At 41.8% G+C, this 20,789-nt stretch overlaps 1 long non-coding RNA gene across 1 annotated transcript in view; it reads left to right on the top strand.

The window, feature by feature from the left end:
- LOC130704878 (uncharacterized) overlaps positions 1–17,777 on the top strand; it is a 48,269-nt gene extending 30,492 nt beyond the window's left edge. Inside the window, exon 3 of the long non-coding RNA XR_009005427.1 lies at positions 15,539–17,777. This is a non-coding gene — a long non-coding RNA (uncharacterized LOC130704878). The remainder of the gene's footprint in view (positions 1–15,538) is intronic.
- Positions 17,778–20,789: the final 3,012 nt, after the last annotated feature.

Genomic DNA, 20,789 nt, shown 5'->3' with positions numbered 1-20,789 from the left:
GTTTTGTAAAGTACCTCTCTGCAGACGTCGTGATCCAAGGAAGCACAGCAGCCAGAGTGCTTTTAAAATCGCTGGCTCATTCCTAAATCATCATGACATCCTAAATGCCGGTGTTTGTTTGCCTGGGAGTTGTGTGTATGCCCTCACCCATGGCCTGTTAGCCTGTGGATGTTTAGATTGCTCTGTCTTATAGTTCTCCTCGCCGGGAAACACCACCGTTAACCACAGCGGTAGAAAACAGAACAACCCAAACTATCTGCAGTGGCCTCAGAGAAAGCATTGTCAGTGACACAAGATTGCCTCTGGCGTGCTTCCCTTCCAGATTCCAGAAGCGGAAGCGAGGGGCTGAGAGTGAGGATCCCTTTGGTCCTTGCACGGCTTTGGGGACCCCAGCTCAGCCCTGGTCCTAGCAGTAAAGGCTGGAGGGGTTCGACTGGGACAGAGTCCTTGAAGTCACAGTGTTATTACAGTTACTGTACTTCCTACTCACCTTTCCTAACTGTTACTGTTACTGTAAGTTTTGGGGATGCGTGGTTGAGGAAGTGAGATGTAGGGTGGGGATTAACAGAGGGTCCTTGTATCCCAGAATCCCTGGGAATCGAAATGATATTTCACTGAACGGCCCACATGTGCAACAGTCCAGTCATTAGCCAAATGATGTAAAGATGCACAGTGTTCATTTATTCTTATTGGCCTTTCACTGTGTCTCTGCTAGTAACCTTTTGGAATACCCAGGATTAAGTAATATAGGAAACTAGGCTATTGCATAGGTCGCTTTGTTGCATGTGAGTAGTGTGTGACAATAACATTCTGATTTTAAGACTACTAGAAACACCAAGTAAAGAATGAGTTTGTACTAGTGACCATACACAGCACACACGCACCTGCTGTGTTTTGCAAGTGTGAGCTGAGGTGAGGAAGAATGTTATGCTGTTTGTTTCACAAAGATGTAGTGTCATATAGATTCTGGCAAGACATGTGCCAGGTCTGGCATCCCACTTTTCATGACCTGAAAAATTCACTGTCTCTTACGGATCAGTATTGAGATCATGTCTTGTTCTAAGTTTCTGTGATTCTCTATATTCTATTCATGTGACTCTATGTTCTTTTATAGTACTTTTTGAAATTTAGATCCTCAGGTTTTTGAGGAAGGGATTCTAGAAGATGAAATTAACATCAGACTTTTGATCAGGGTTCCTGATATCATGTTGTGGCTTCACTTGTGAAATGTGGATGACTGGGTGAATTGTGTTACCCCTCTGAGCATCCATTTCTTCAGCTGTGGGGTAGTGCTATTATTCCTATCTGTTTGACAGAGTTTCTTGTGGGTATCAGAGTAATAATAAAAGACAGTGCTGTCAAAGTGTTTGGGAAAAGAACACTTTATGCATGTCATGGGCCGTCAGTAATTATTTAATATTTTACAGTGACATTCTGTATAGTGTTAGAGGGACTTGGCCTGAGCGTCTTATTTGTTCTTTGTCTCATAATTCTTTGGCATGAGGACTAGTCTAATTCTTTTCATATGTGAGGTGTCAGCAAATCTTCGTTTATCCCTGGCGTGCAAGGCCCTGGGTTAGGCACTGGAGACACAGACAAGGGTGATGATTGCCTGTCCCTATCCTCAGGGGATTTGTAATGACAAATTAATGTGTCAAAATGTAAGCAGCCATAGGTGAGGGGAACACAGAGATGGTCCTGCAGAGCTGAGGTGTGAACAAATGAGTACAGTCATTTTGTCCAGATCTGTTTCTTTATGGGATATTGTGGCAAAGCCCAAAGGTCACTCGGTCTTTGGGGTGCTCCGTTTGTGTGTCAGTTTACCTGGTGGGCTACAGTGGCAGGTGGCCGGGGCTAGAATTCCGGGGGCTTAGATTTCAGTCCTTATTATTGATTCTTGACTATGGACAGGTCAGTTAACCTCATGTTTCAGTTAGCTATGTAACCAGCAGTTAGCTAACTGTAACCAGCTAGCCCGAAACTTTTCATAATTCCATGGGTCAGAAAATCTTAGTGGGCAGTTTTTCTGCTTTACATGGCATTGACTGGGTCACTCATTTGGATGCATTCAGATACCCACTGGGCTGGAAAGCTCAAGAGGGTTTCACTCCCATGTTCAGTCCTCCTCCACGATGCATCTCTCTCTTCACAAGGCATCTTTCATTCAGTTGTCTAGCTTGAGCTCCCTTACAGCATGGTGCTGGCTTCCCAGAGAACATGACACTGGAAGATGCTAGGCTTCCTAAGGGCTGCATCTGGAGCTGGCAGACTCTATTTGACACCATATTCTATTGGTCAGCAAATCACAAGGTCAGGAGAGAAGAAATAGACTCCTTTCTTTTCTTTTTTTTTTTTTTTAATAAATTTATTTATTTTATTTTTGGCCGCGTTGGGTCTTCGTTGCTGCGTGCGGGCTTTCTCTAGTTGCGGTGAGCAGGTGTTACTCTTCGTTGCGGCGCACGGCTTCTCATTGTGGTGGCTTCTCTTGTTGCAGAGCACGGACTCTAGGCGCGCTGGCTTCTGTAGTTGTGGCTCGCGGGCTCTAGAGTGCAGGCTCCGTAGTTGTGGCGCACGGGCTTAGTTGCTCCGCGGTATGTGAGATCTTCCCAGACCAGGGCTCGAACCCGTGTCCCCTGCATTGCCAGGCGGATTCTTAACCACTGTGCCACCAGGGAAGCCCAGCTCCTCATCTTGACGGGACGAGCAGTGTGCTTATGTGAAGGAGGGGAGGAATTGTTGGTGGCCATCTCTGGGGATTGTTTACCACATATGTTCCTATCTCTTAAATCTTATCTATTAGTATCTGTTAAACGAGATGTTGAATTAGCGCATCTCTAACGACCTGTCTAGTCCTACATTTTGATAATTCCCTAAACTTTTATTGGAGGAATTTTTTGTGTATGATATAGTGGAAAGAATTTGGGCTTTGGAGGCAGAGAGGCCTGGGTTTGAATCAGGGCATCACCATTGACCTGCACTTTGGAAAGTGATTTAAGTACCCACTTGTTAAATAGGAAATAGGGTTAATTAAGTGGTGTTAATATAAACTCCTTTCTGGGATAATGGACCATCTCAGCACAGAGTCACCACTTAGAAAGTGTTAGCATTTTTCCCTTTTCACTGCCTTGTTACCTGATATGGGCCTTTTCAAAGCCAATAGTAGTTGAAGACATTAATTGCCGTTCAGTTTGCTTAATTCTGATAAGGATGATTAAGTATTTAATCACGTTTTGCCAGTGCAAGGATATTTTTCTAGTTCAAATAAGACTGTTCATTTTGTTTATCCATTTTGGTATTATAAATTATTTCTAGAACATTGTTGCTCCTTAGAAAGCATGCTTAAAAATAAGTATTTTGAAAATGTATTTTGGTCTGTGAACAGCGGACTTATTTGGCATTTCTGGTTATCTTTTGTCTGGAAGAAAGAAAAAGCCATGTGGGGTGGCCAGCATTCAGTCTGGCTGTTTTGGACTGTGGTGGTGCCTGGCCTGTGGACCAGCACTGGTGTGTGAGACTGGGACACGTGCATCTACTACCGTCCTACCTGGGTCCAAAATGAAGCTCAGAGACAAAGGGGAGGAAGAGAAAAGACAGACCCTGTAGTCTCTAAAGCACTGGTTCTCAGAGTGTGTTCTCTGGACCAGCAGCATAAGCATAGCCTGTGCTAATTGCACTATTTTTATATTTGTTATTGTGAGGGTTAAATGAAATGATGCATATTAAGTGCTTAGCAAAGGTAACCACTTTAATAAATATTAGGCATTATCTCAATAATCATCATCATAACAAATATTAATTATTGTGATTAACTTTTTTCCTCCAGGGTATTTCATGAAGTAGCTTATTTTGCAATTTTTTTTTAAAAAGCTACCAGAGTTCTTATTTCATCCTTTTAAAAATTTTGTGAATGATCTGTTGGTCTAACAACACTTCGTGTTGTCAAGTAAATGAAGACTTGTTTAAGCAATGTCTGAAGGTACTTCGTAATTCTGAAGAAGATAGTCTTCAGTCTAAAGTGATGTTGAGAGATCATGTAACATAGTTATGCAAATATGTTCAAAGCCTTAATGTTTGTGGGAGTCATTAATGCCACTGAATGAGTCCCCGGGCAATGTCTGAACTCTGGAGTTTGCTTTTAAAAGCTGTTCTCTCTCTAGACCCCCTTTCTTTCTTCATTTAGGTATCTGTGTCCTTAAACAAAAGTCTCTATGTGGAGTTTTTTTCCTTTTCTTTTCTTTCTTTTTTTTCTTTCATTTGTGGTCAAATAAGGATCATGGTTAACCCCAAACGGAAGGCCAACAGGGCCGAACGGGGCCTGGGTTGAGGGGTCTTGGGTAGTAGAGACCCCAATCCTCTACAGCTCAGCCTGCTGCCTTGGTCACTTCCTCTTTCTCCCCTTAACCACTGTGTATAAGCCAAATCCCAAAGTGAAAAGCAGTTTATTGGTCTTTGCAGCCTGCTGATTCAGAGCCATGGGTGCTCTCTGGGGTGTCACTGTCTGACCACTGAGCTGTCGACTGCAGCTTACCTCAGCCTCCCTCTGGCACCTCCATCCAGGAGTTTGCTCTCGCTGAGGGAGCCTTGGGTTCAGGTCATGGCCATTGCTCGATGGCTGGTCTTGCCCGCGCTTCCTGGTCTCGGCCTGAGTGTTGGTCCTCATCCTCTTGTCTCTCTCCTTCTCTGGGCCAGCATGTGGAGCGGCTCACATAAAGCTGCTCTTCCCTGGAGGATGGGATCCCAGGCAGAGCCCGGGGCCCCAGAGAACATCGTGCTCAGGGTTTCCGACAGTGATCCCTGGGAGCGCGGCCTTCCACGGGGTCTGAGCCAGATCCCTGTCCCTGCTCCAGCCCGAGTGGCTCAGCTGCCATGGGTCTGATGTATTGGGTCCTGCATAGAATTTAACTGGGGGTGGGGGGAAGGAGGGGGAGATGACATAAAACACATTGAAAAGCACAGATATAGTCCAGCTCCTTCATAGACAAGATGAGAATCCTTGTGGGGCACAAGGTGAGGATCTGAAAAATTGCCCAAGAGAACTTAGTGCCTTATTTAGAGAGTAAGGACTGTATCGGGCTGGTGGTAATCAAGGCTCTTTGGAGGAAGAAACAGACCTGTGGAAACTATGGGAACTGAAAAGGGAACCTCACGATAGGGCAGCAGAGTGTCTCAGAGAACCCCGGCTTCGGGCTTTGTGGCTGAGCTTTGGGAAGGTCTGGAGACAGCTTCGGACCACCCAGGGCAGCTCCCTGTGGGCCTCTCTTTGAGAAGTGGGGCCTTGTTCTCTGCTTCTCCTTGTTACTCTCCCTCTGCTCTCCTGTGCATGTTGTAGACCATGATGGCTCCTCACCTCCCAAGTGACATCTTTTACATGACTCCTGTGCATTCCACCCCAATAAGCAAACTTCTGGAGGTGAATTTGGGTAGGCATCCACCTTTGCTCCAATGACTGTGGCGCAGGGGCAGGGTCACTTAGCGTATACATGGCTGTCCATGCCCCTGCCTATCCTTGGGCGTGGCAGTTGTCAGGATTAAGGGCACAGACTACCCCCAAAGTTATATGGCAGCATTTTAAGGTTTAGAGACTTTACTATAAAGTTTCTCCTTGCACTTCCATAGAAGGCCTTCTTACAGAACATAATGAGTACTCAAAGTGTGTAGAGAGGTCTCTGGGGCATTCAGGAGGTAGCTGGAATAATCTGACCCTTGAGAAGGTTCTCTTGGTTACTGGGGATGAGGATGATCATAATTACTGCTTTACTTCATTTTGCAACTTGCTTTATTGTTGGTGTGCGTGTTGAGGCATTTTAAGGTCATTCACATCCTAGTGTACATTATGACAATTAAACCGAAATATTGCAACAATCAAGAAAAGTATCAAAGAGGATATCATTCTACTAAAATTTTTGAATATCTACTCTATAGATGACATTCTGAGTCGGGACCCTCAGTAGTATGCATCTGGCCTTAAATCTTGAGTTCTGAAGCACTGAATGCATTCCACGGAACCCCTAGTCAGCTGTGAGTCTACACATTTGCTTCTGACTCAGCATTCCATTGTACTTCCCCCAGTGTGCAAAACTACAGAAACTGCATTGTAGCTTTAGTATTTTTGTCACCTAGTAGTGCTGCTACCACTATGCAGTCTCCCAACAGCTGATGAAATGCTTCCTGTTTTAAAGATGGCCTGATGGAATCAAATGGCGCTGCATCAGTTCCAATGCTGCTTGGGTCTATTTCACTTCCCACAATGACTGATCCTCCATCTGCCATGACAGTGCATTCCTGGGCTGCTAACCCCTCACTGGGTTGGTGACTGGAATGTTTATTTTTAGGAAAAGTTAAAATTATCCAGAGAAGGGTATTTTCTGTAAAATTTACATGAATCAGCCTCTCCCTGCAGGGATTTTGGGAGGGGTGTGTATATCTGTAGACTCTAAAAAACTTCTTCTGGAAAATTTTAAAACTATTAAAGGGGAAGGAGTATAATGAACATTGAACCCATCTTCAACATCGCAGACAGTTTTAAATTAAGTAATATTTAAGCTGAAGGCTGATTTAAGAAAAGCAAGTGGTACCATGTGACTCCAACACTCACGTGTTTAAGCTGAATTTTCCAAATTTCAGCACTGTTAGTAATTCTCCTCCGCAAAACCAAAAGAGCCTTAGCTCTACCTTCAGTCTTCTGTTTAAATGCTAAGAAATAGTATGAGAAGTATAATTAGAGATCTTACTGGGGCATTAGCGTGGGTTTTCCCATGACCAAAGCAGCCACCAAAACTGCTGATTTTGGTGACCTCGGTTCTGAAGATACCAGTATTCCTTAGATTTCTGAGTTTACTGTGAAGTGAATTCTTGTTGGGGTGTCATTGTACAATAGTCAGATGGACCCCACCGCTTTTCCTACCAGTGGGATCCTGATTCTTCCTCTCCAGTGTGGGAATAATGTCAGCCTTCATAACATTGTCACAGAGAAAGTGTCTAATCCAGTGCCTGGCAATTAGTAAACATTCACTAAATTTAGCTCTTAGCAATCAGATTAAAGATGCCAGCTGGGAAGCAGACCAGTTGAAAGATTATGTAGGCTCCCCCTTATCCTCTTCAGGTATTTCATTTCAAGCCACTTAAGATGTGCAGTTCAAGTGGGTTGTGGTGTTTCTTGTAACAGGCTCACTCTGGAAAGCTTTTGTGACAGCAAAGGAAGGGAGCTAACATTTACAGACAGCCTACTGAACTGGGTATTTTTCACATATTATCCTATTTAATGCTCACAACACCGTCAATGACACCTTACTGTTGACGGGTCACAGATGTGAGGGCAGTGAGGTCGAGTAATTTGCACAGGTCAGAACTGGAAAATGGTCAAGGCAGGTTTCAAGCTTGGGGTCACTTACTGGAAGTCAGATGCTTTGAAGAAGAAGGTGGAAACTGTTAGCTACAGTCTTGTAAAAAGTTTGGCTTAGACTCCCCCTTGTCTGGTAATAATACAACTACCTACGTTATAGTAGTTTATAATTTTTAAAGTTTTCTTATAGTAGTTTATAATTTTTAAAGTTTCTTAAGTTTTCTTAATAATTACTTTTACTAACCATATTAAAATACGTTGTCTTGGGAAGTCAGCAGGGCAGGTGTAATTATTAAATAGGGGACCTTGGAGCCCCCGATTCTGTTTCTTTATTGCTTCTCCCTCTCAAAAAAAAAGTCTTTTAGGGAAAAAGATGCGTTGAAGACTGTTGGTCAAAGGTCAGTTTTGGGCCCTGTTCTCATTTGTAGACCTTAATGAATCAGGCCACCTTTGCCAAGCCCTCCTGGGGGTAGGTGGCTCTCTCACGGGAGAGAATCTTGAGCCCCTTTGGCTTACGAAGTAGGTGGAGTGAGAGAGTGTTCAAAGCGGAAAAGAGAGAAGGAGAGGGCCAGACCTCAAGAAAAAGGCATGTTACCTCCATGGTCAGGTAGAAGCAAGAGAAAACTGCCCAAGAGCTGGAATTCAGGGGCAGGTTGGCCAGTCCTCCCCCGACTAAGGCCTCTGCCCAGGTCCTGACCTGGTTTTGGGGAAGAAGTTAGGGAGACCTGGAGAAGTGGGTGGGATCATTGGTTTCCATCTGGAGTCCAGCAGTGACGGTGGCTACATCCCAGTTGGCGAACCTGCCTCTAGGAGAGTTGAGGACAATCTGGGTAGTTAGTGTGTATAGATGCAGAATGAGAATCAATGCCATATAACTTCTAGACTCTTTGTAGACTTCTTTTTTTCCTTTGAGAAATTTTAAAAAATCTGAAATGTATGAAGAGGAAAAATTTCCATATTCCTACCACTCAAATTCCATGTTTCTATTGCTGTTAACATCTTGCAGTATTAGCTCCTAGGCTCTTATTTAAAAATTTTAGGCAAACAGACTTGTAGAAAAACTTGTTCTATTAAAAATGGCCATTTGCATTATGAAGAATTCGAAGATAGAAAAAAATCACTCTAAATCTCTTATGAAAACACCTCTTGTTAGTATTTAGGTGAACATCATCCCAGATGGACACCGTGGGATATATATGTACAGATAGAATGATTACAGCAAAAGATAGAAGCACTTTTGTTAAATACTGGATATTATAGCTGTTATTAAAAACATAAAATGTAATTTTACTTTAGTAATAGAAAAGGAATCTGAATTGAAACTTAAGGAATTGTTGAACCTCAATTCTTTTTCCTTATGTAGATTTTATTTCCTAAAAGATTTAAGAACAAAATAGCTTCAAAATGAAAGAGGTTGAAGTAAGGTTTTTTTTTTTTTTTTGGTTTGTTTCAGTTTTAGACAGAATTGATTGACCGCTGGCTGTGAGAGAGGGGACAGCAGCTCCTCCTTCATCCTTGCTCCTCTCTTCCCACCTCCCAAGTTTTGTTGTTGTTGTCATGTGTTCCCATTTTATATTATTCACATTCTTCTCCTGTGCATTTCATATTCAGTATGGTGACTGCTAGCTGCATGTGGCTATTTAAACTTACATTTACAGAAAATTATAAATTTCATTTTTCAGTCTCAATAGCTACATTTTCAGTGCTCAGTAACCAGAGGTGGCTAGGGGGATAGTGCAGGTATCACAGAAGGGTCTATTGGACAAGACTGACTTTCAAGAAGCAGTTATTGGTGTTTTATTTCCTGGATTCTTTCACGCTGGAGAATGTCTCTTCTTTGCCTTTGTATTTGAGTGATAGCTTGGCTTATACTTCCCCTCAGCATTTTGTAACAAAATTTTCACCAGTATCTTCTGACGCTCAATATTGCTTTAGAGAAATGTAAAGCCAGCCCAGGATTTCCCCCGCTATGTAGATGACTTGGTTTTTGTTCTTGGGTACCTGAAAGATTTTATAAATCTCTCTCAGTGTGGAGTATTCTTGCAGCATTTTAAAAATTTTTTCTGGAACATGTGCTTTTTTGATTTGCAAAGTTTGTTTATTCTTCATTCCAGAGAGATTCTTACATTGTCTCATATCTTGGGATCCCTTGTCTATTTCAGTTCTTAAGTTGTCTTCTTCAAGGATATGTCTTCCTATTTTTATTTGCTTTCCATTTTTATTAGCTTTTCTCTAATTGTTTTAATTTCCTTGTTTCTTTTATTTTTCATTCTGACTATCCAAACCGTGTCACCATAAACAACAGGGTCTTACTGTATAGCACAGGGAACTATATTCAATATCTTGTAATAAACTGTAATGGAAAGGAATATGAAAAATAATATATATATTTAGCTGAATCACTTTGCCGTATACCGGAAACTAACACAACATTGTAAATTAACTACACTTCAATAAAAAAAATATAATAATAACAAACCATATCACCATGATTATCCAAACGTTTTTACTGTCAGTAAATCAATTTTCAGGGTTGTCAATTTCTTGATGATCTTACTTTCACTTATTTATTAATTCCATAATGATACTGATTTTTATTCTCAATTTGTTTTCTTACTTTCCCCCTGTTAATTATCTATTAATGTTCACCAGATTACCCCCAAATTTAGAGATTAAAACAACAGCAAACATTTGCTGACTCATGGTTTCTGTGGAACAGGAATATAGGCATAGCTTAGCTGGTGACTCTTGCTCAGGATCTCTCACAAGGATTCAGTCAAGATGTCAGCTGGGGCAGGTGTTCTCAAGGCTCGATTGGTGGAGGATTTACTTCTAGGTTCCCTCATGTGATATTGGCAGGAGGTCTCAGGTACTTACTGGCTGTTGAGACTGGAGACATCTGTTTCTCAACACATGGGCTTCTCCATAAGGCCACTCACAACATGCCAGCTGGCTTTCCTCAGAGAGAGCAAGAGAGGGTGCCCGAGATGGAAGCCACAGTCTTTTTGTGACCTTACCTCAAAGTGACATCACATCATCACCTCTGCCACATTCTGTTTGCTAGAAGCAAATCGTTAAGCCTAGCCCACACTCCAGGGGAGGGGATCATATTGTACAGGAGCGTGAAAACCAAGAGGTGAGGATCATTGGAGGCCATCTTAGATGCTGCCTACCATACCCTCTTTTTCATTTTTTATTATATTGTATCTGTCTTTGGGCTCTTGAGTTAATGAGTGTAACTCCTAACTCCTATTTCTCACATTGTGGGTTTTTTTTTTTCAATTTTAATTGGAGTATAATTGATTTACAATGTTGTGTTAGTTTCAGGTATACAGCAAAGTGATTCAATTATACATATACATATATCCATTGTTTTTTAGATTCTTTGCTCTTATAAGTCATTACAGAGTATTGAGTAGAGTTCCCTGTGCTATACAGTAGGTCCTTATTAGTTATCTATTTTATATATAGTAGTGTGTATATGTCAATCCCAATCTCCCAATTTATCCCTCCCTCCCTCCCTTTCCCCCTGGTAACCATAAGATTGTTTTCTACATCTGTGACTCTATTTCTGTTTTGTACATAAGTTCATTTGTACCATTTTTTTAGATTCCACATATAAATGATATCATATGATATTTGTCCTTCTCTGTCTGACTTACTTCACCCAGTATGACAATCTCTAGGTCCATCCATGTTGCTGCAATCACATTGTGTTTTCTTTTAGGTTGGCCATGTACCTTTTGTTCCCCTTTTATATTGTGTTTTTGATGGAAACACACTTAAAGCCATGCCATTTATTTCAACCTTGGACTTGGGTGGCTGTGCTCAGACATTCTATTTGCTTCAATGTGGTGTGAATGACTATTTTATATTCTCCCCTCTGTAACTGAAGCCACTTTGATTTCCCTTCAAGCTACAGTTTGAGAACTAGGTATTTTGGCCAGTCTGCTTTCATGTAGCTCATAAGGATGGTCTCTGGAGGAAGGAAACAGTTGAGGTGAGGAGTTTAAACACCAGAATACCTGGATTCCTACTCTTTTCTGAGGTTGTGTTAATGATCCTGTGTCAGAGTTCATCCTTGGATGGGGAGGGGTTGGGCAGGGCTGGATCCTCGTCTCCTGGGATGTCCTGTTAACTCTGCTTCCCAAATGGTCATTTCCCATACTTCATAGAAGGAAAGAAAAGTATATTTGCTGGAGTAGGTAAATGAGCTGGGGAACTTTGGCAGGGTGATAGAATTACTCTAAAACTAAATTATGATGACAGTTGCACAACTCTATCAATTTACTGAAACTCATCAAAGAGGAAACTTAAAACAGGTAAATTTTAAGATATGCAAATTAAACATGCTAATTTGCTACTATTGATTGGATGATATGTAAATGAAGAAGTCCTACCTGAAAATGCAAATTAGGTTTTAGTTAGTTTCTGACTGTGAAAGAAACCACTAGGAAAAAGGAGAAAAAAAAAAGCAATGCTCGGGCTTCCCTGGTGGCACAGTGGTTGAGAATCTGCCTGCCAATGCAGGGGACACGGGTTCGAGCCCTGGTCTGGGAAGATCCCACGTGCCGCGGAGCAACTGGGCCCATGAGCCACAACTACTGAGCCTGTGCATCTGGAGCCTGTGCTCCGCAACAAGAGAGGCCGCGATAGTGAGAGGCCCGCGCACCGCAATGAAGAGTGGCCCCCGCTCGCTGCAACTAGAGAAAGCCCTCGCACAGAAACGAAGACAAATAAATTTATTAAAAAAAAAAAAAAAGTAATGCTTTCCTAAAAGGATTCTGAGATGAGATAGCCTTTTATTTATTTAATTCTAATAGTAAAGCATAGAGTCTAGTAGAGCCAAATCTTGATGGTCTTTAGATTACAAAGATAGATATAGTGTGGCTGAAGGAATTAAAAAATAACCCCCACTTCCTTCAGCAGGAGCATCATTAACATAGCTAAGGAGTATTTTACTGGGGGCTCCTTACTCTGGTGATCAGTTAGGAAGATACACAAAGAAATATGGCAAGCTTCCCATCAGTCAGCCTCCCAGTAAACAGATGGGCAAAGACTCCTGTGTGCTTGTTACTGTGAGATGTACTGAAATTGTGAGGTTCTTAGGGGAAGGGCTGTGTCTTATGAATTCCTTTTTATATCTGCGACTCTTTGTATATTACAGGTGCTCCGTGAATATTGGATGCATTAGTAAATGTAAGAATAACTAGGATGTAGTCCTTATCCTCCAGAAAAGTATATTCTAGTTAGGAGACTAAGCCATGCACATATGAAACGGCCCCATATCATTCCCAAGTATCCACGTAGGGCCTGGGGAAGAGGAGGATGATGGTAGGACTGCTCAGAAAAGCCTGTGCAGGTAGTGGTACCCAGGTGTGTACACCTGAATCCCTGACAAAGAATATATTTGAATGCTGCGCACAGACAGGCTCCAAGGTAGAAATGAAGATGGCTTTTGCGGGAGACCTTGAAGAGAAAGAATTGACTCTGGTTGTAGAGGGACGAACTGGGAAATTGAGTTGGATGGACAGAGTGGCTATGACTGCCCAGGGGCTTTAAAGCCCCGAAGAGAGATTGGGTTTGTTTTGTTGGGCGTAAGGGAATTGGTAGGTTCATAAGCCAAGAAGTGTTTAGATTAAAACTTAGAAACTCACTGTTACAGTTATTGATTGACCAACTGGGTAATTTGGCTGGTTTTAATATCTGTTATATGCAAGATGCTTATATATTTAAGAAGGTTTGTGTACTTGGTTGTTGCATTTTCTTTATTTTTCCGCAGCTTGAGCAAAATAATCATCAACTCTTCACTTTTTTTAAAAAATTTTATCAGATAGGAATTCTAACACTGTCTTGCAAATAAGAATAAAAATGTTTTATCTGAAACATTCCGGCAGAAATTCACTGAGGGTGTGTCATATGCAGGACGCCAGGTGCTCCGTGGAGGGTTCAGATGGAGTGATTGCGTGCACAGGTGGTTTAGCCCATTAGAAAGGCAGCAATGCGGTGCTCCTGGGGTTGGAGATGGGGCGGGTGCTGCTTTCTGCTTGGGAGCCAGGAGGGAGAGAGGTGTGGCCCATGTGTGAGCCAGGAAGGAGAGAGGTGTGGCCCATGTGTGAGCCAGGAAGGAGAGAGGTGTGGCCCGTGTGTGAGCCAGGAGGGAGAGAGGTGTGGCCCGTGTGTGAGCCAGGAAGGAGAGAGGTGTGGCCCATGTGTGAGCCAGGAAGGAGAGAGGTGTGGCCCGTGTGTGAGCCAGGAAGGAGAGAGGTGTGGCCCGTGTGTGAGCCAGGAAGGAGAGAGGTGTGGCCCATGTGTGAGCCAGGAGGGAGAGAGGTGTGGCCCGTGTGTGAGCCAGGAAGGAGAGAGGTGTGGCCCGTGTGTGAGCCAGATGCCTTCCCAAGTCTTCTTTTAATCCTTACAACGTCCTGGTAACACTTCTAATCCCTACATGCAGAGGAGAAATGAGACCGAGGGCTGATGTTTATGGACATGAGCATTTCAGGTATAGGCTTGGATGAATTTGCTGATAGAATGTTGGTAGGAAAGGCAATCAGGTGTTACAAAATAACTCAGTATTGTAACATCTTTCCTGGGGTAAGTGATCAGGCAGACAATGTAACCAGGGCAGCTGTATGTCCCTATTTACAAAATGTTAAACTCTAACGTAATAGTCCTTTAAATATTGCTTAGAATCAAGTTAGTTACACTAAGCATTCAAAGCTAGCATTTCTTGGAAGGTTTAAAAATTGCCCTTTGAAAAGATCCTAGTCTGAAAAAAATTTCTCCTATTGGAACAAAGTAATGCCTGAATCTCTACATTCAAACCTTGTTTCTTTTGAATTATCAAATGAAGGGTACAATTAAGTGTTGATTTAGTTCACTTGATCATTGATTTTGATCCACTTAGCCTGGGCCTTAGTTCCTACTTAGTAAACAGAATTTTTAGATTAGAGCAGCCCCCGTGCCCTTAAAGCTCTGGACTCTCTGTCCTGTACTGTAGAAAACTATTTATTCCTCAAGGCAGTAGCTCTTTGAGGGTTAAAAACAAAAAAACAACAACAACAAGAAGGAAACCCGGCATCCAGTCTAATCCTGCTCTGCTCTTATTTACTCAGACATTTTTGGGAACTGTAATAACTTGTTAGATCTTGTGCAGTAAAACATAATTCCAAATTTTCCAAGGCCAGCTGTAGATCAGGATTCTAAAGGCCTTAATGGAAAAGGGCGGGTGTGTGTTTGTCAGGAGACCACTTAGGGAAATCAGTTCCATGCAGTTTTTAATACAGTTCTTTGGATAGACTTTTTTATGACTCAGTGTTACAGATGTCATTAATTTATGATGGAAAATAGTGAGACAATATGACAAGTATCTTCAGACTCAAGAATACTTAGGCAGCAGGGTGAGTGATGATTGAACAGTTCGAACAGAGGCTGCTATGAAATGCCACCACCAGGCACCAGGCTGAAGGGTGAGCCTGGCCTCCTGGCCTCTGACCCTGCTGGGTTAGCCAGCCACTCACTGGATAACTTGGGTGGCAGAAAGAAACTGAGTCCTATTGGAAATCCAAGGCTTTTGAGGTTTCTTCTCACCAAAGGAGGTCTCCACGAGTTTCCTGCTCTGGGCAGGCTGAGATGTGTGAGAAGGGCGGTCTCGGACAAAATGGGAGAGTGGATTTAGCTTGTCTTCTTGCGTAGGCATGTTGCACACACTCACCTCCTCTGAGCAGTAGACATTTTAGAGATGAGGGCCAGCCAGCTGCAGAAATATTTCAGGCATCTTTGTGAGGGAGGAAGTTAAAATATATGGTGAACATTGAGTGACCAAATGGGAAGATGTTTTCTCTTTGCTGGTTTTGAAGGTTTCATAGGTTTTTGCAAAATATCAGCATATTGTGGGTGACTCTGTAAGTAGGGCCTGTCATCTCTGGACCCCACAGCCTGTGCTAGTAGCAGAGAGAATCTTGTGAATAAGAAAGTAAGAAAGGCTGCTGGCCTGGAATTGGGAGACTGGGGTTCAACTCAGCTCGTGAGCTGAGTTCCCTCTTAGTCCTTGTTATGAGTTCAATTGTGTCCCCCCAGAAAGATATGTTGAAGTTCTAAGCCCTGGAAACAGGGTCAGTAAAGAGGTAATCAAGTTTAAATGATGTCATGAGGGTGGGCCCTAATCCGGTATATTACTGGTGCTCTTATAAAAAGGGGAAATTTGGACGCAGTCACACGCAGAGGGAAGACCATGTGAAGACACTGGGAGAACACAGTCTGCAAGCCCAGGAAAGCCTGCAGCCACCAGAAGCCTGGAGTGAGGCCTGGAACAGCTTCTTATCACAGCCCGCCCAGAGGAACCCACCCTGCGACACCTTCATTTCAGACTTCTAGGCCAAGAACTGTGAGACAATACATTCCTGTTGTTTTAAGCCACCCAGTTTTTGGTACTTTGCTATGGCAGCCCCAGGAAACGAATACAGCCCTGATCCCCTAGAAGGCACAGAACTGTGAGCAAGCCTCTCAACGTCCTGGGCTTCTGCTTCCTCATTTATGAAATAACAGCCCGGGAGTACATGATCTCAGGACCTTCCTGCTCTGACACTTGGTGATTAGTTCTTCAAAAAGTGCACTCAATTTCTGTTGTTATATTTCCTAATGTAGCTAAAATATGCAAAGAATATGTATTTTTTTCAGTTCCCAGTTTTGTTCTTTTCATTCAGGAGTCATTGGTGATACTTCCCTTTAAGCGAGATATTGGGTAAGGCTGTCACTTCCAAGTTAACACGCTAGACAAATGACAGCATGTCTAGTCTGTATAGAGTATATAACCAAAGAACATACCACTTAAAAGCATTTAACTATTGTTGACTGGCTGGGGGTTAGCATATGTTGAATGTCAGTTCATTAACGTTTCTTCCCTAGATTTGAGGATTGACTTCTTTTAGACACCCACAGGCTTATTCTAGTCTTCCCAAAGGAACCTCCCACATAGATACCGGCCACTCCTTTATTTGCTAAATGCCTCACCTCAGTAAACAGTAGCGCAAGCAGCACCCTCTGCACCGTGGGGTGTTCTTCACGCCAAACTTTGCTGTAAGTGAAGGTCTTCTTTCTTGACTTGTCAGTAGGTTACAGTTGGGTCCACTGATGCAGCAAAATCAAGACATTGTATTTGGTGCTTTCCTAGAGGGAAAGAGTGAGGAAACAGTCACCCGCCTCTTCACCAATAAATATCTCTCCTGATATAGTCAGCAGCCAAAACCTACAAGATATGTTTGAAATAATGTTGGCTTTGGACCTTCTCCTTAGATTTTTTTTTTTCTCTTTCTTTTCCTTAGTCCCTATGTTACAGTGGATAATATTTTTAAAATGTGCCTTAAACTTTTTAAGGAAAGATAAGTAATATAAAATTATCTTCCTATTATAAAAAAAATCATTGTGTATTAGGTTCAAAGTATAGAAAGGACAAGATAAATGAAATGGTTGATACCACTTGCCCTCCTGTCTGAGGCTCTCTCATGGTCTTCCTATTTTCCTCAGAACCCTTTTATATCTTCTTCCTCTGCTAGAATATTCCCTGTCCTCAATCTGCTGGGACAGAAAGACCAAGGGGTCAGGTTAGGCCTAGGGAGAGAGTTTTAAAAGAGAATGGGAGGGGCTTCCCTGGTGGCGCAGTGGTTGAGAATCTGCCTGCTAATGCAGAGGACACGGGTTCGAGCCCTGGTCTGGGAAGATCCCACATGCCGCGGAGCAACTAGGCCCGTGAGCCACAACTACTGAGCCTGCGCCTCTGGAGCCTGTGCTCCGCAACAAGAGAGGCCGCGATAGTGAGAGGCCCGCGCACCGCGATGAAGAGTGGCTCCCGCTTGCCACAACTACAGAAAGCCCTCGCACAGAAACGAAGACCCAACACAGCCAAAAATAAATTTAAAAAAACCCCCCAAAAAACAACGTTTGCCTTTGTTCGTTTATTTAAAAAAAAAAAAAAAAAGAGAATGGGAGTAGTCCTGGCGGGGTATGGCTGAATGGGCCTTAATGGCTCTATTTTCTTTGTACTCCTTAGTGAAAGGGATAGAGACATGGTTAATAAGGACAGTTTCACTATAATCAGCCAAATTAAAGGAAATGATTTTATTCACATCTTTAATGAAGCTTATCTGGTTCTTCAAGAATTACTGTGCTGTCTTCTGAAGTATTTTAACACATGCATGCCGTGTTTTTCATGCATTATGTCTCACTCTTGGAAATCCAGTCTGATTTAAATTTTCTTCTTCATTTAATTCTACTCCACCTGTTTATCTTTCATAGGTTAAAACACAGGGAAGGGCCTAAAAATGTCCTTAGTGTTAGTATATATTCTAAAGAGGCTCCAATGAATCACCTGTATGGGTTATAAAGAATGACACACCTTAGAAAAATATTATCACCTTGAGAGGCCTCAGGAAACAACTCTGCCATGTGAACCTAAAAACTTGTGTTTTAAAATGAGTTATTTTTAATATTTAAAGTAATGAAACTTTCTTTTTTAAAAGATTAAAACTATCTTTGTAAAGTTCTATGCACAAATTATTTATGACTATTTATAATTTCATTTTGTTCCTGAATAAAATATAATAATTAAAATATTCCACTTCTGAATCTGTGCCTGGCTCTCTCTTCGGCTTTCTCTTCATGCTGGTTCTAAGCCTCTGCTCTGCACTGGCTTCAACAGAGCAGTGGTAACAAAGGAGATGTTAAGCTAAATTGTCCATGTGGTTTCCTGTAACATTTTCTTCCTATGGTGTCAAACGTGGATTAAAAATAAATAAATCTGCTGTTTTTAGGTTAAGATTCACAGTCTCAAAGATTCATCTGACATCACATTGTTGTGACTGGTCACTCATTTTGTGAATTTTACCAGCTCTTTATTTCCAGTGCCTTTTTTCCTGGAGACCTAGTGTTTTGGCATTTTATTTCTTCCTTTGTGCCTTTTCCAAAGGACCCAGAAAAAAAAGAAAGGACTTGAGACCCCAGCTGATCAGTGTTGCTACTAGTTAACAGAGGTTGAAAAGATTTGATGGGTTTCCTGCAGTTTAACATTATTGACCAAGTAGTGACTTAGATTATTTTTTTTCATTGCTGTTTGGTCGTTTATTTTAAAGTGTCTCTGTCAATTTCCCTTCTCCCTGTGAACATAGCTTCTCCTGGTAAGAGTCCAGTTTGCATTCATTATTCGATTTGAATGCTCTGATTCAGTGGTTCTCAACTTGTTGCTTTCTGCTGCCACACAGATGGCTTTCACATGCCTCACACACTCAGAGGGGTGTACCCAGTGTTGTGCAGAATTCCAAGCAAGCTACTTGTAATTCCACCCCTCTCTTTCCCATGCAGGATGGTGCAGTGGGAAGCGAGTGAAAGAGAACGGTTTTGTCACATGGCTCTCAGTTGGCTCCACTTCTTAATAAAGCAAATTGTTACAAACTCTGGTACTTGATTACTGTCTTCTTGCCTTAGTCATTTGTAGATTTAATGGCTTCTTAAAAACAGTTTATTTGTATTTGAAACATTTAATAAAATGAACAATGACAGAAGGAACACCTTTGTCCTCATTCTCCAATTCGAACATTTCATGACATTTTGCCAAACATAAGACAGTATCTGCCACCTTCTTTTTCAGATAATGAAGGAATTAATACTTTTTCATTTCCCCCTATTTCTCCCTCAGCTTCCCTATTTTTATATTATTACTTTATGCAGCTAAGATTGTTCATGTTTATCCCTGTAATCCTACTTATGACATTGTTCTTGGTGCTTTGTGTAAAGGGGTTTCATGCTTAACACTAGTGCCTTCTCCTTCTCTGTTTACCTCTCAGTGGGCTGGGGTTCTTCATGCTAAAGAATCTTCTAGAAGGGTTTCTGGGTACCATCTTCCCTGAGGGTTTTTGTTTTTTTTCTTTTTGACATATGCCTTCCTGTTGGGTGCATTCTGGATCAGCGACTTGGATGGGTGTATGTTCTTGGGTTTAACTTTCTTTCCCCTCAGAGCTTTTGGACTCTGTACCATTGTCTTCTCCAATAACTGATGATGTGGAGAAACCCTCGGGACTGAATTTTTCTGAGTGTACCGCTGAAGAATGCCTGAGTTCTGTAACCTAAACAGCTTTTAAGCAGTGATGCTGTATCAATTTTCCCCAAAACTTGATGTATCTTTTAGATCTGAAGGTTTATTTTTTTCTCAATTTCATTCATAGGTGGTTTCTTCTATTGAATCTTTAAACTTTTGTATTATGTGATCATTTGATACACACAAAAGAATACAGCCATCCCTTATTTTATTGCACTTTGCAGATATTACGTTTTTTACAAATTGAAGGTTTGTGGCAATCATGTGTTGGGCAAGTCTGTAGGTGCCCTTTTTCCAACAGCATTTGCTCACTTCGTATTTCTGTGTCACATTTTGGTAATTTTCACAGTATTTCAAACTTTTCATTATTATTATATTTGTTATGGTGATCAGCGATCTTTGATGCTACTACTGCAAAAAAAGATTACAATTTACTGAAGACTCAGATGATGGTTAGTATTTTTTAATTAAGGTATGTACATTGTTTTTTAGACATAATGCTGTTGCACACTTTATTGACTACAGTATAGTGTAAACATACCTTTTACATGCTCTGGGAAACCAAAAAATTCACGTGACTCGTTTTATTGAGGTCATCTGGAACCAAACCCACAGTATCTCCAAGGTATGCCTGTATATGTAAATGATGAAGCACTAATTTAACAAAAATCTGTAAACTTGCCATCCAGCGTAATAGCTAGTACAGTGCCAGTATCATTGGGTAAAAAGTAACTTAGACACTTTTGAATCCCGCTGTGTACCTCTTCTCAACCTGTAACTTTTCGCTCACCCAGAAATAATAATATTCTGGAATTGGTATTTATTTCTATATATGTTTTTATGCCTTTTTTACAAGTGAATGTGTCCATACATATAGTATGATGGATTTGCACGTTTTCAAACTTAATATCAATGGTGTCCTGCTGTGTGTAGCTTCATGCAGTTGGTTCTACCATTCGTTCTTATTTTGGTGATCCAGCCATGTTGGGACATGAGCTCTAGCATTGGATCTACTCTGTACTTTTCTCTTTCTTAACTATATGCCATTTACTTACTCATTTCTCCGTTGAACATTTCAGTTTTTCCCAATTTTGTGCTATTCCTAAGAGTTTGCGATAAACATCCTTGTGTGTTTGGTGGGCATGGGGGGACTGTACACAGGTGCTAATTGCTCTAAGAAGAGCACCCAGGGGCGGAATTGCCGGGCTGCAGAGGAATGCTCATCCTTCACTAGACTCTGCAGATTGCTCTCCACACCCAAGTGCCAGTTTTCCCTCCCATCAGCAGTGGGATTCTTGGTATTGCCAGAAATTTTACTTTTACGAATCTTACGAGTGTGAAGTAATATCTCACGGTTTG

Source organism: Balaenoptera acutorostrata, chromosome 15, assembly GCF_949987535.1.
Source record: "Balaenoptera acutorostrata chromosome 15, mBalAcu1.1, whole genome shotgun sequence".
In the NCBI taxonomy this organism is placed as follows: domain Eukaryota; kingdom Metazoa; phylum Chordata; class Mammalia; order Artiodactyla; family Balaenopteridae; genus Balaenoptera; species Balaenoptera acutorostrata.
This window is presented reverse-complemented; position numbering and strand designations above follow the sequence as displayed.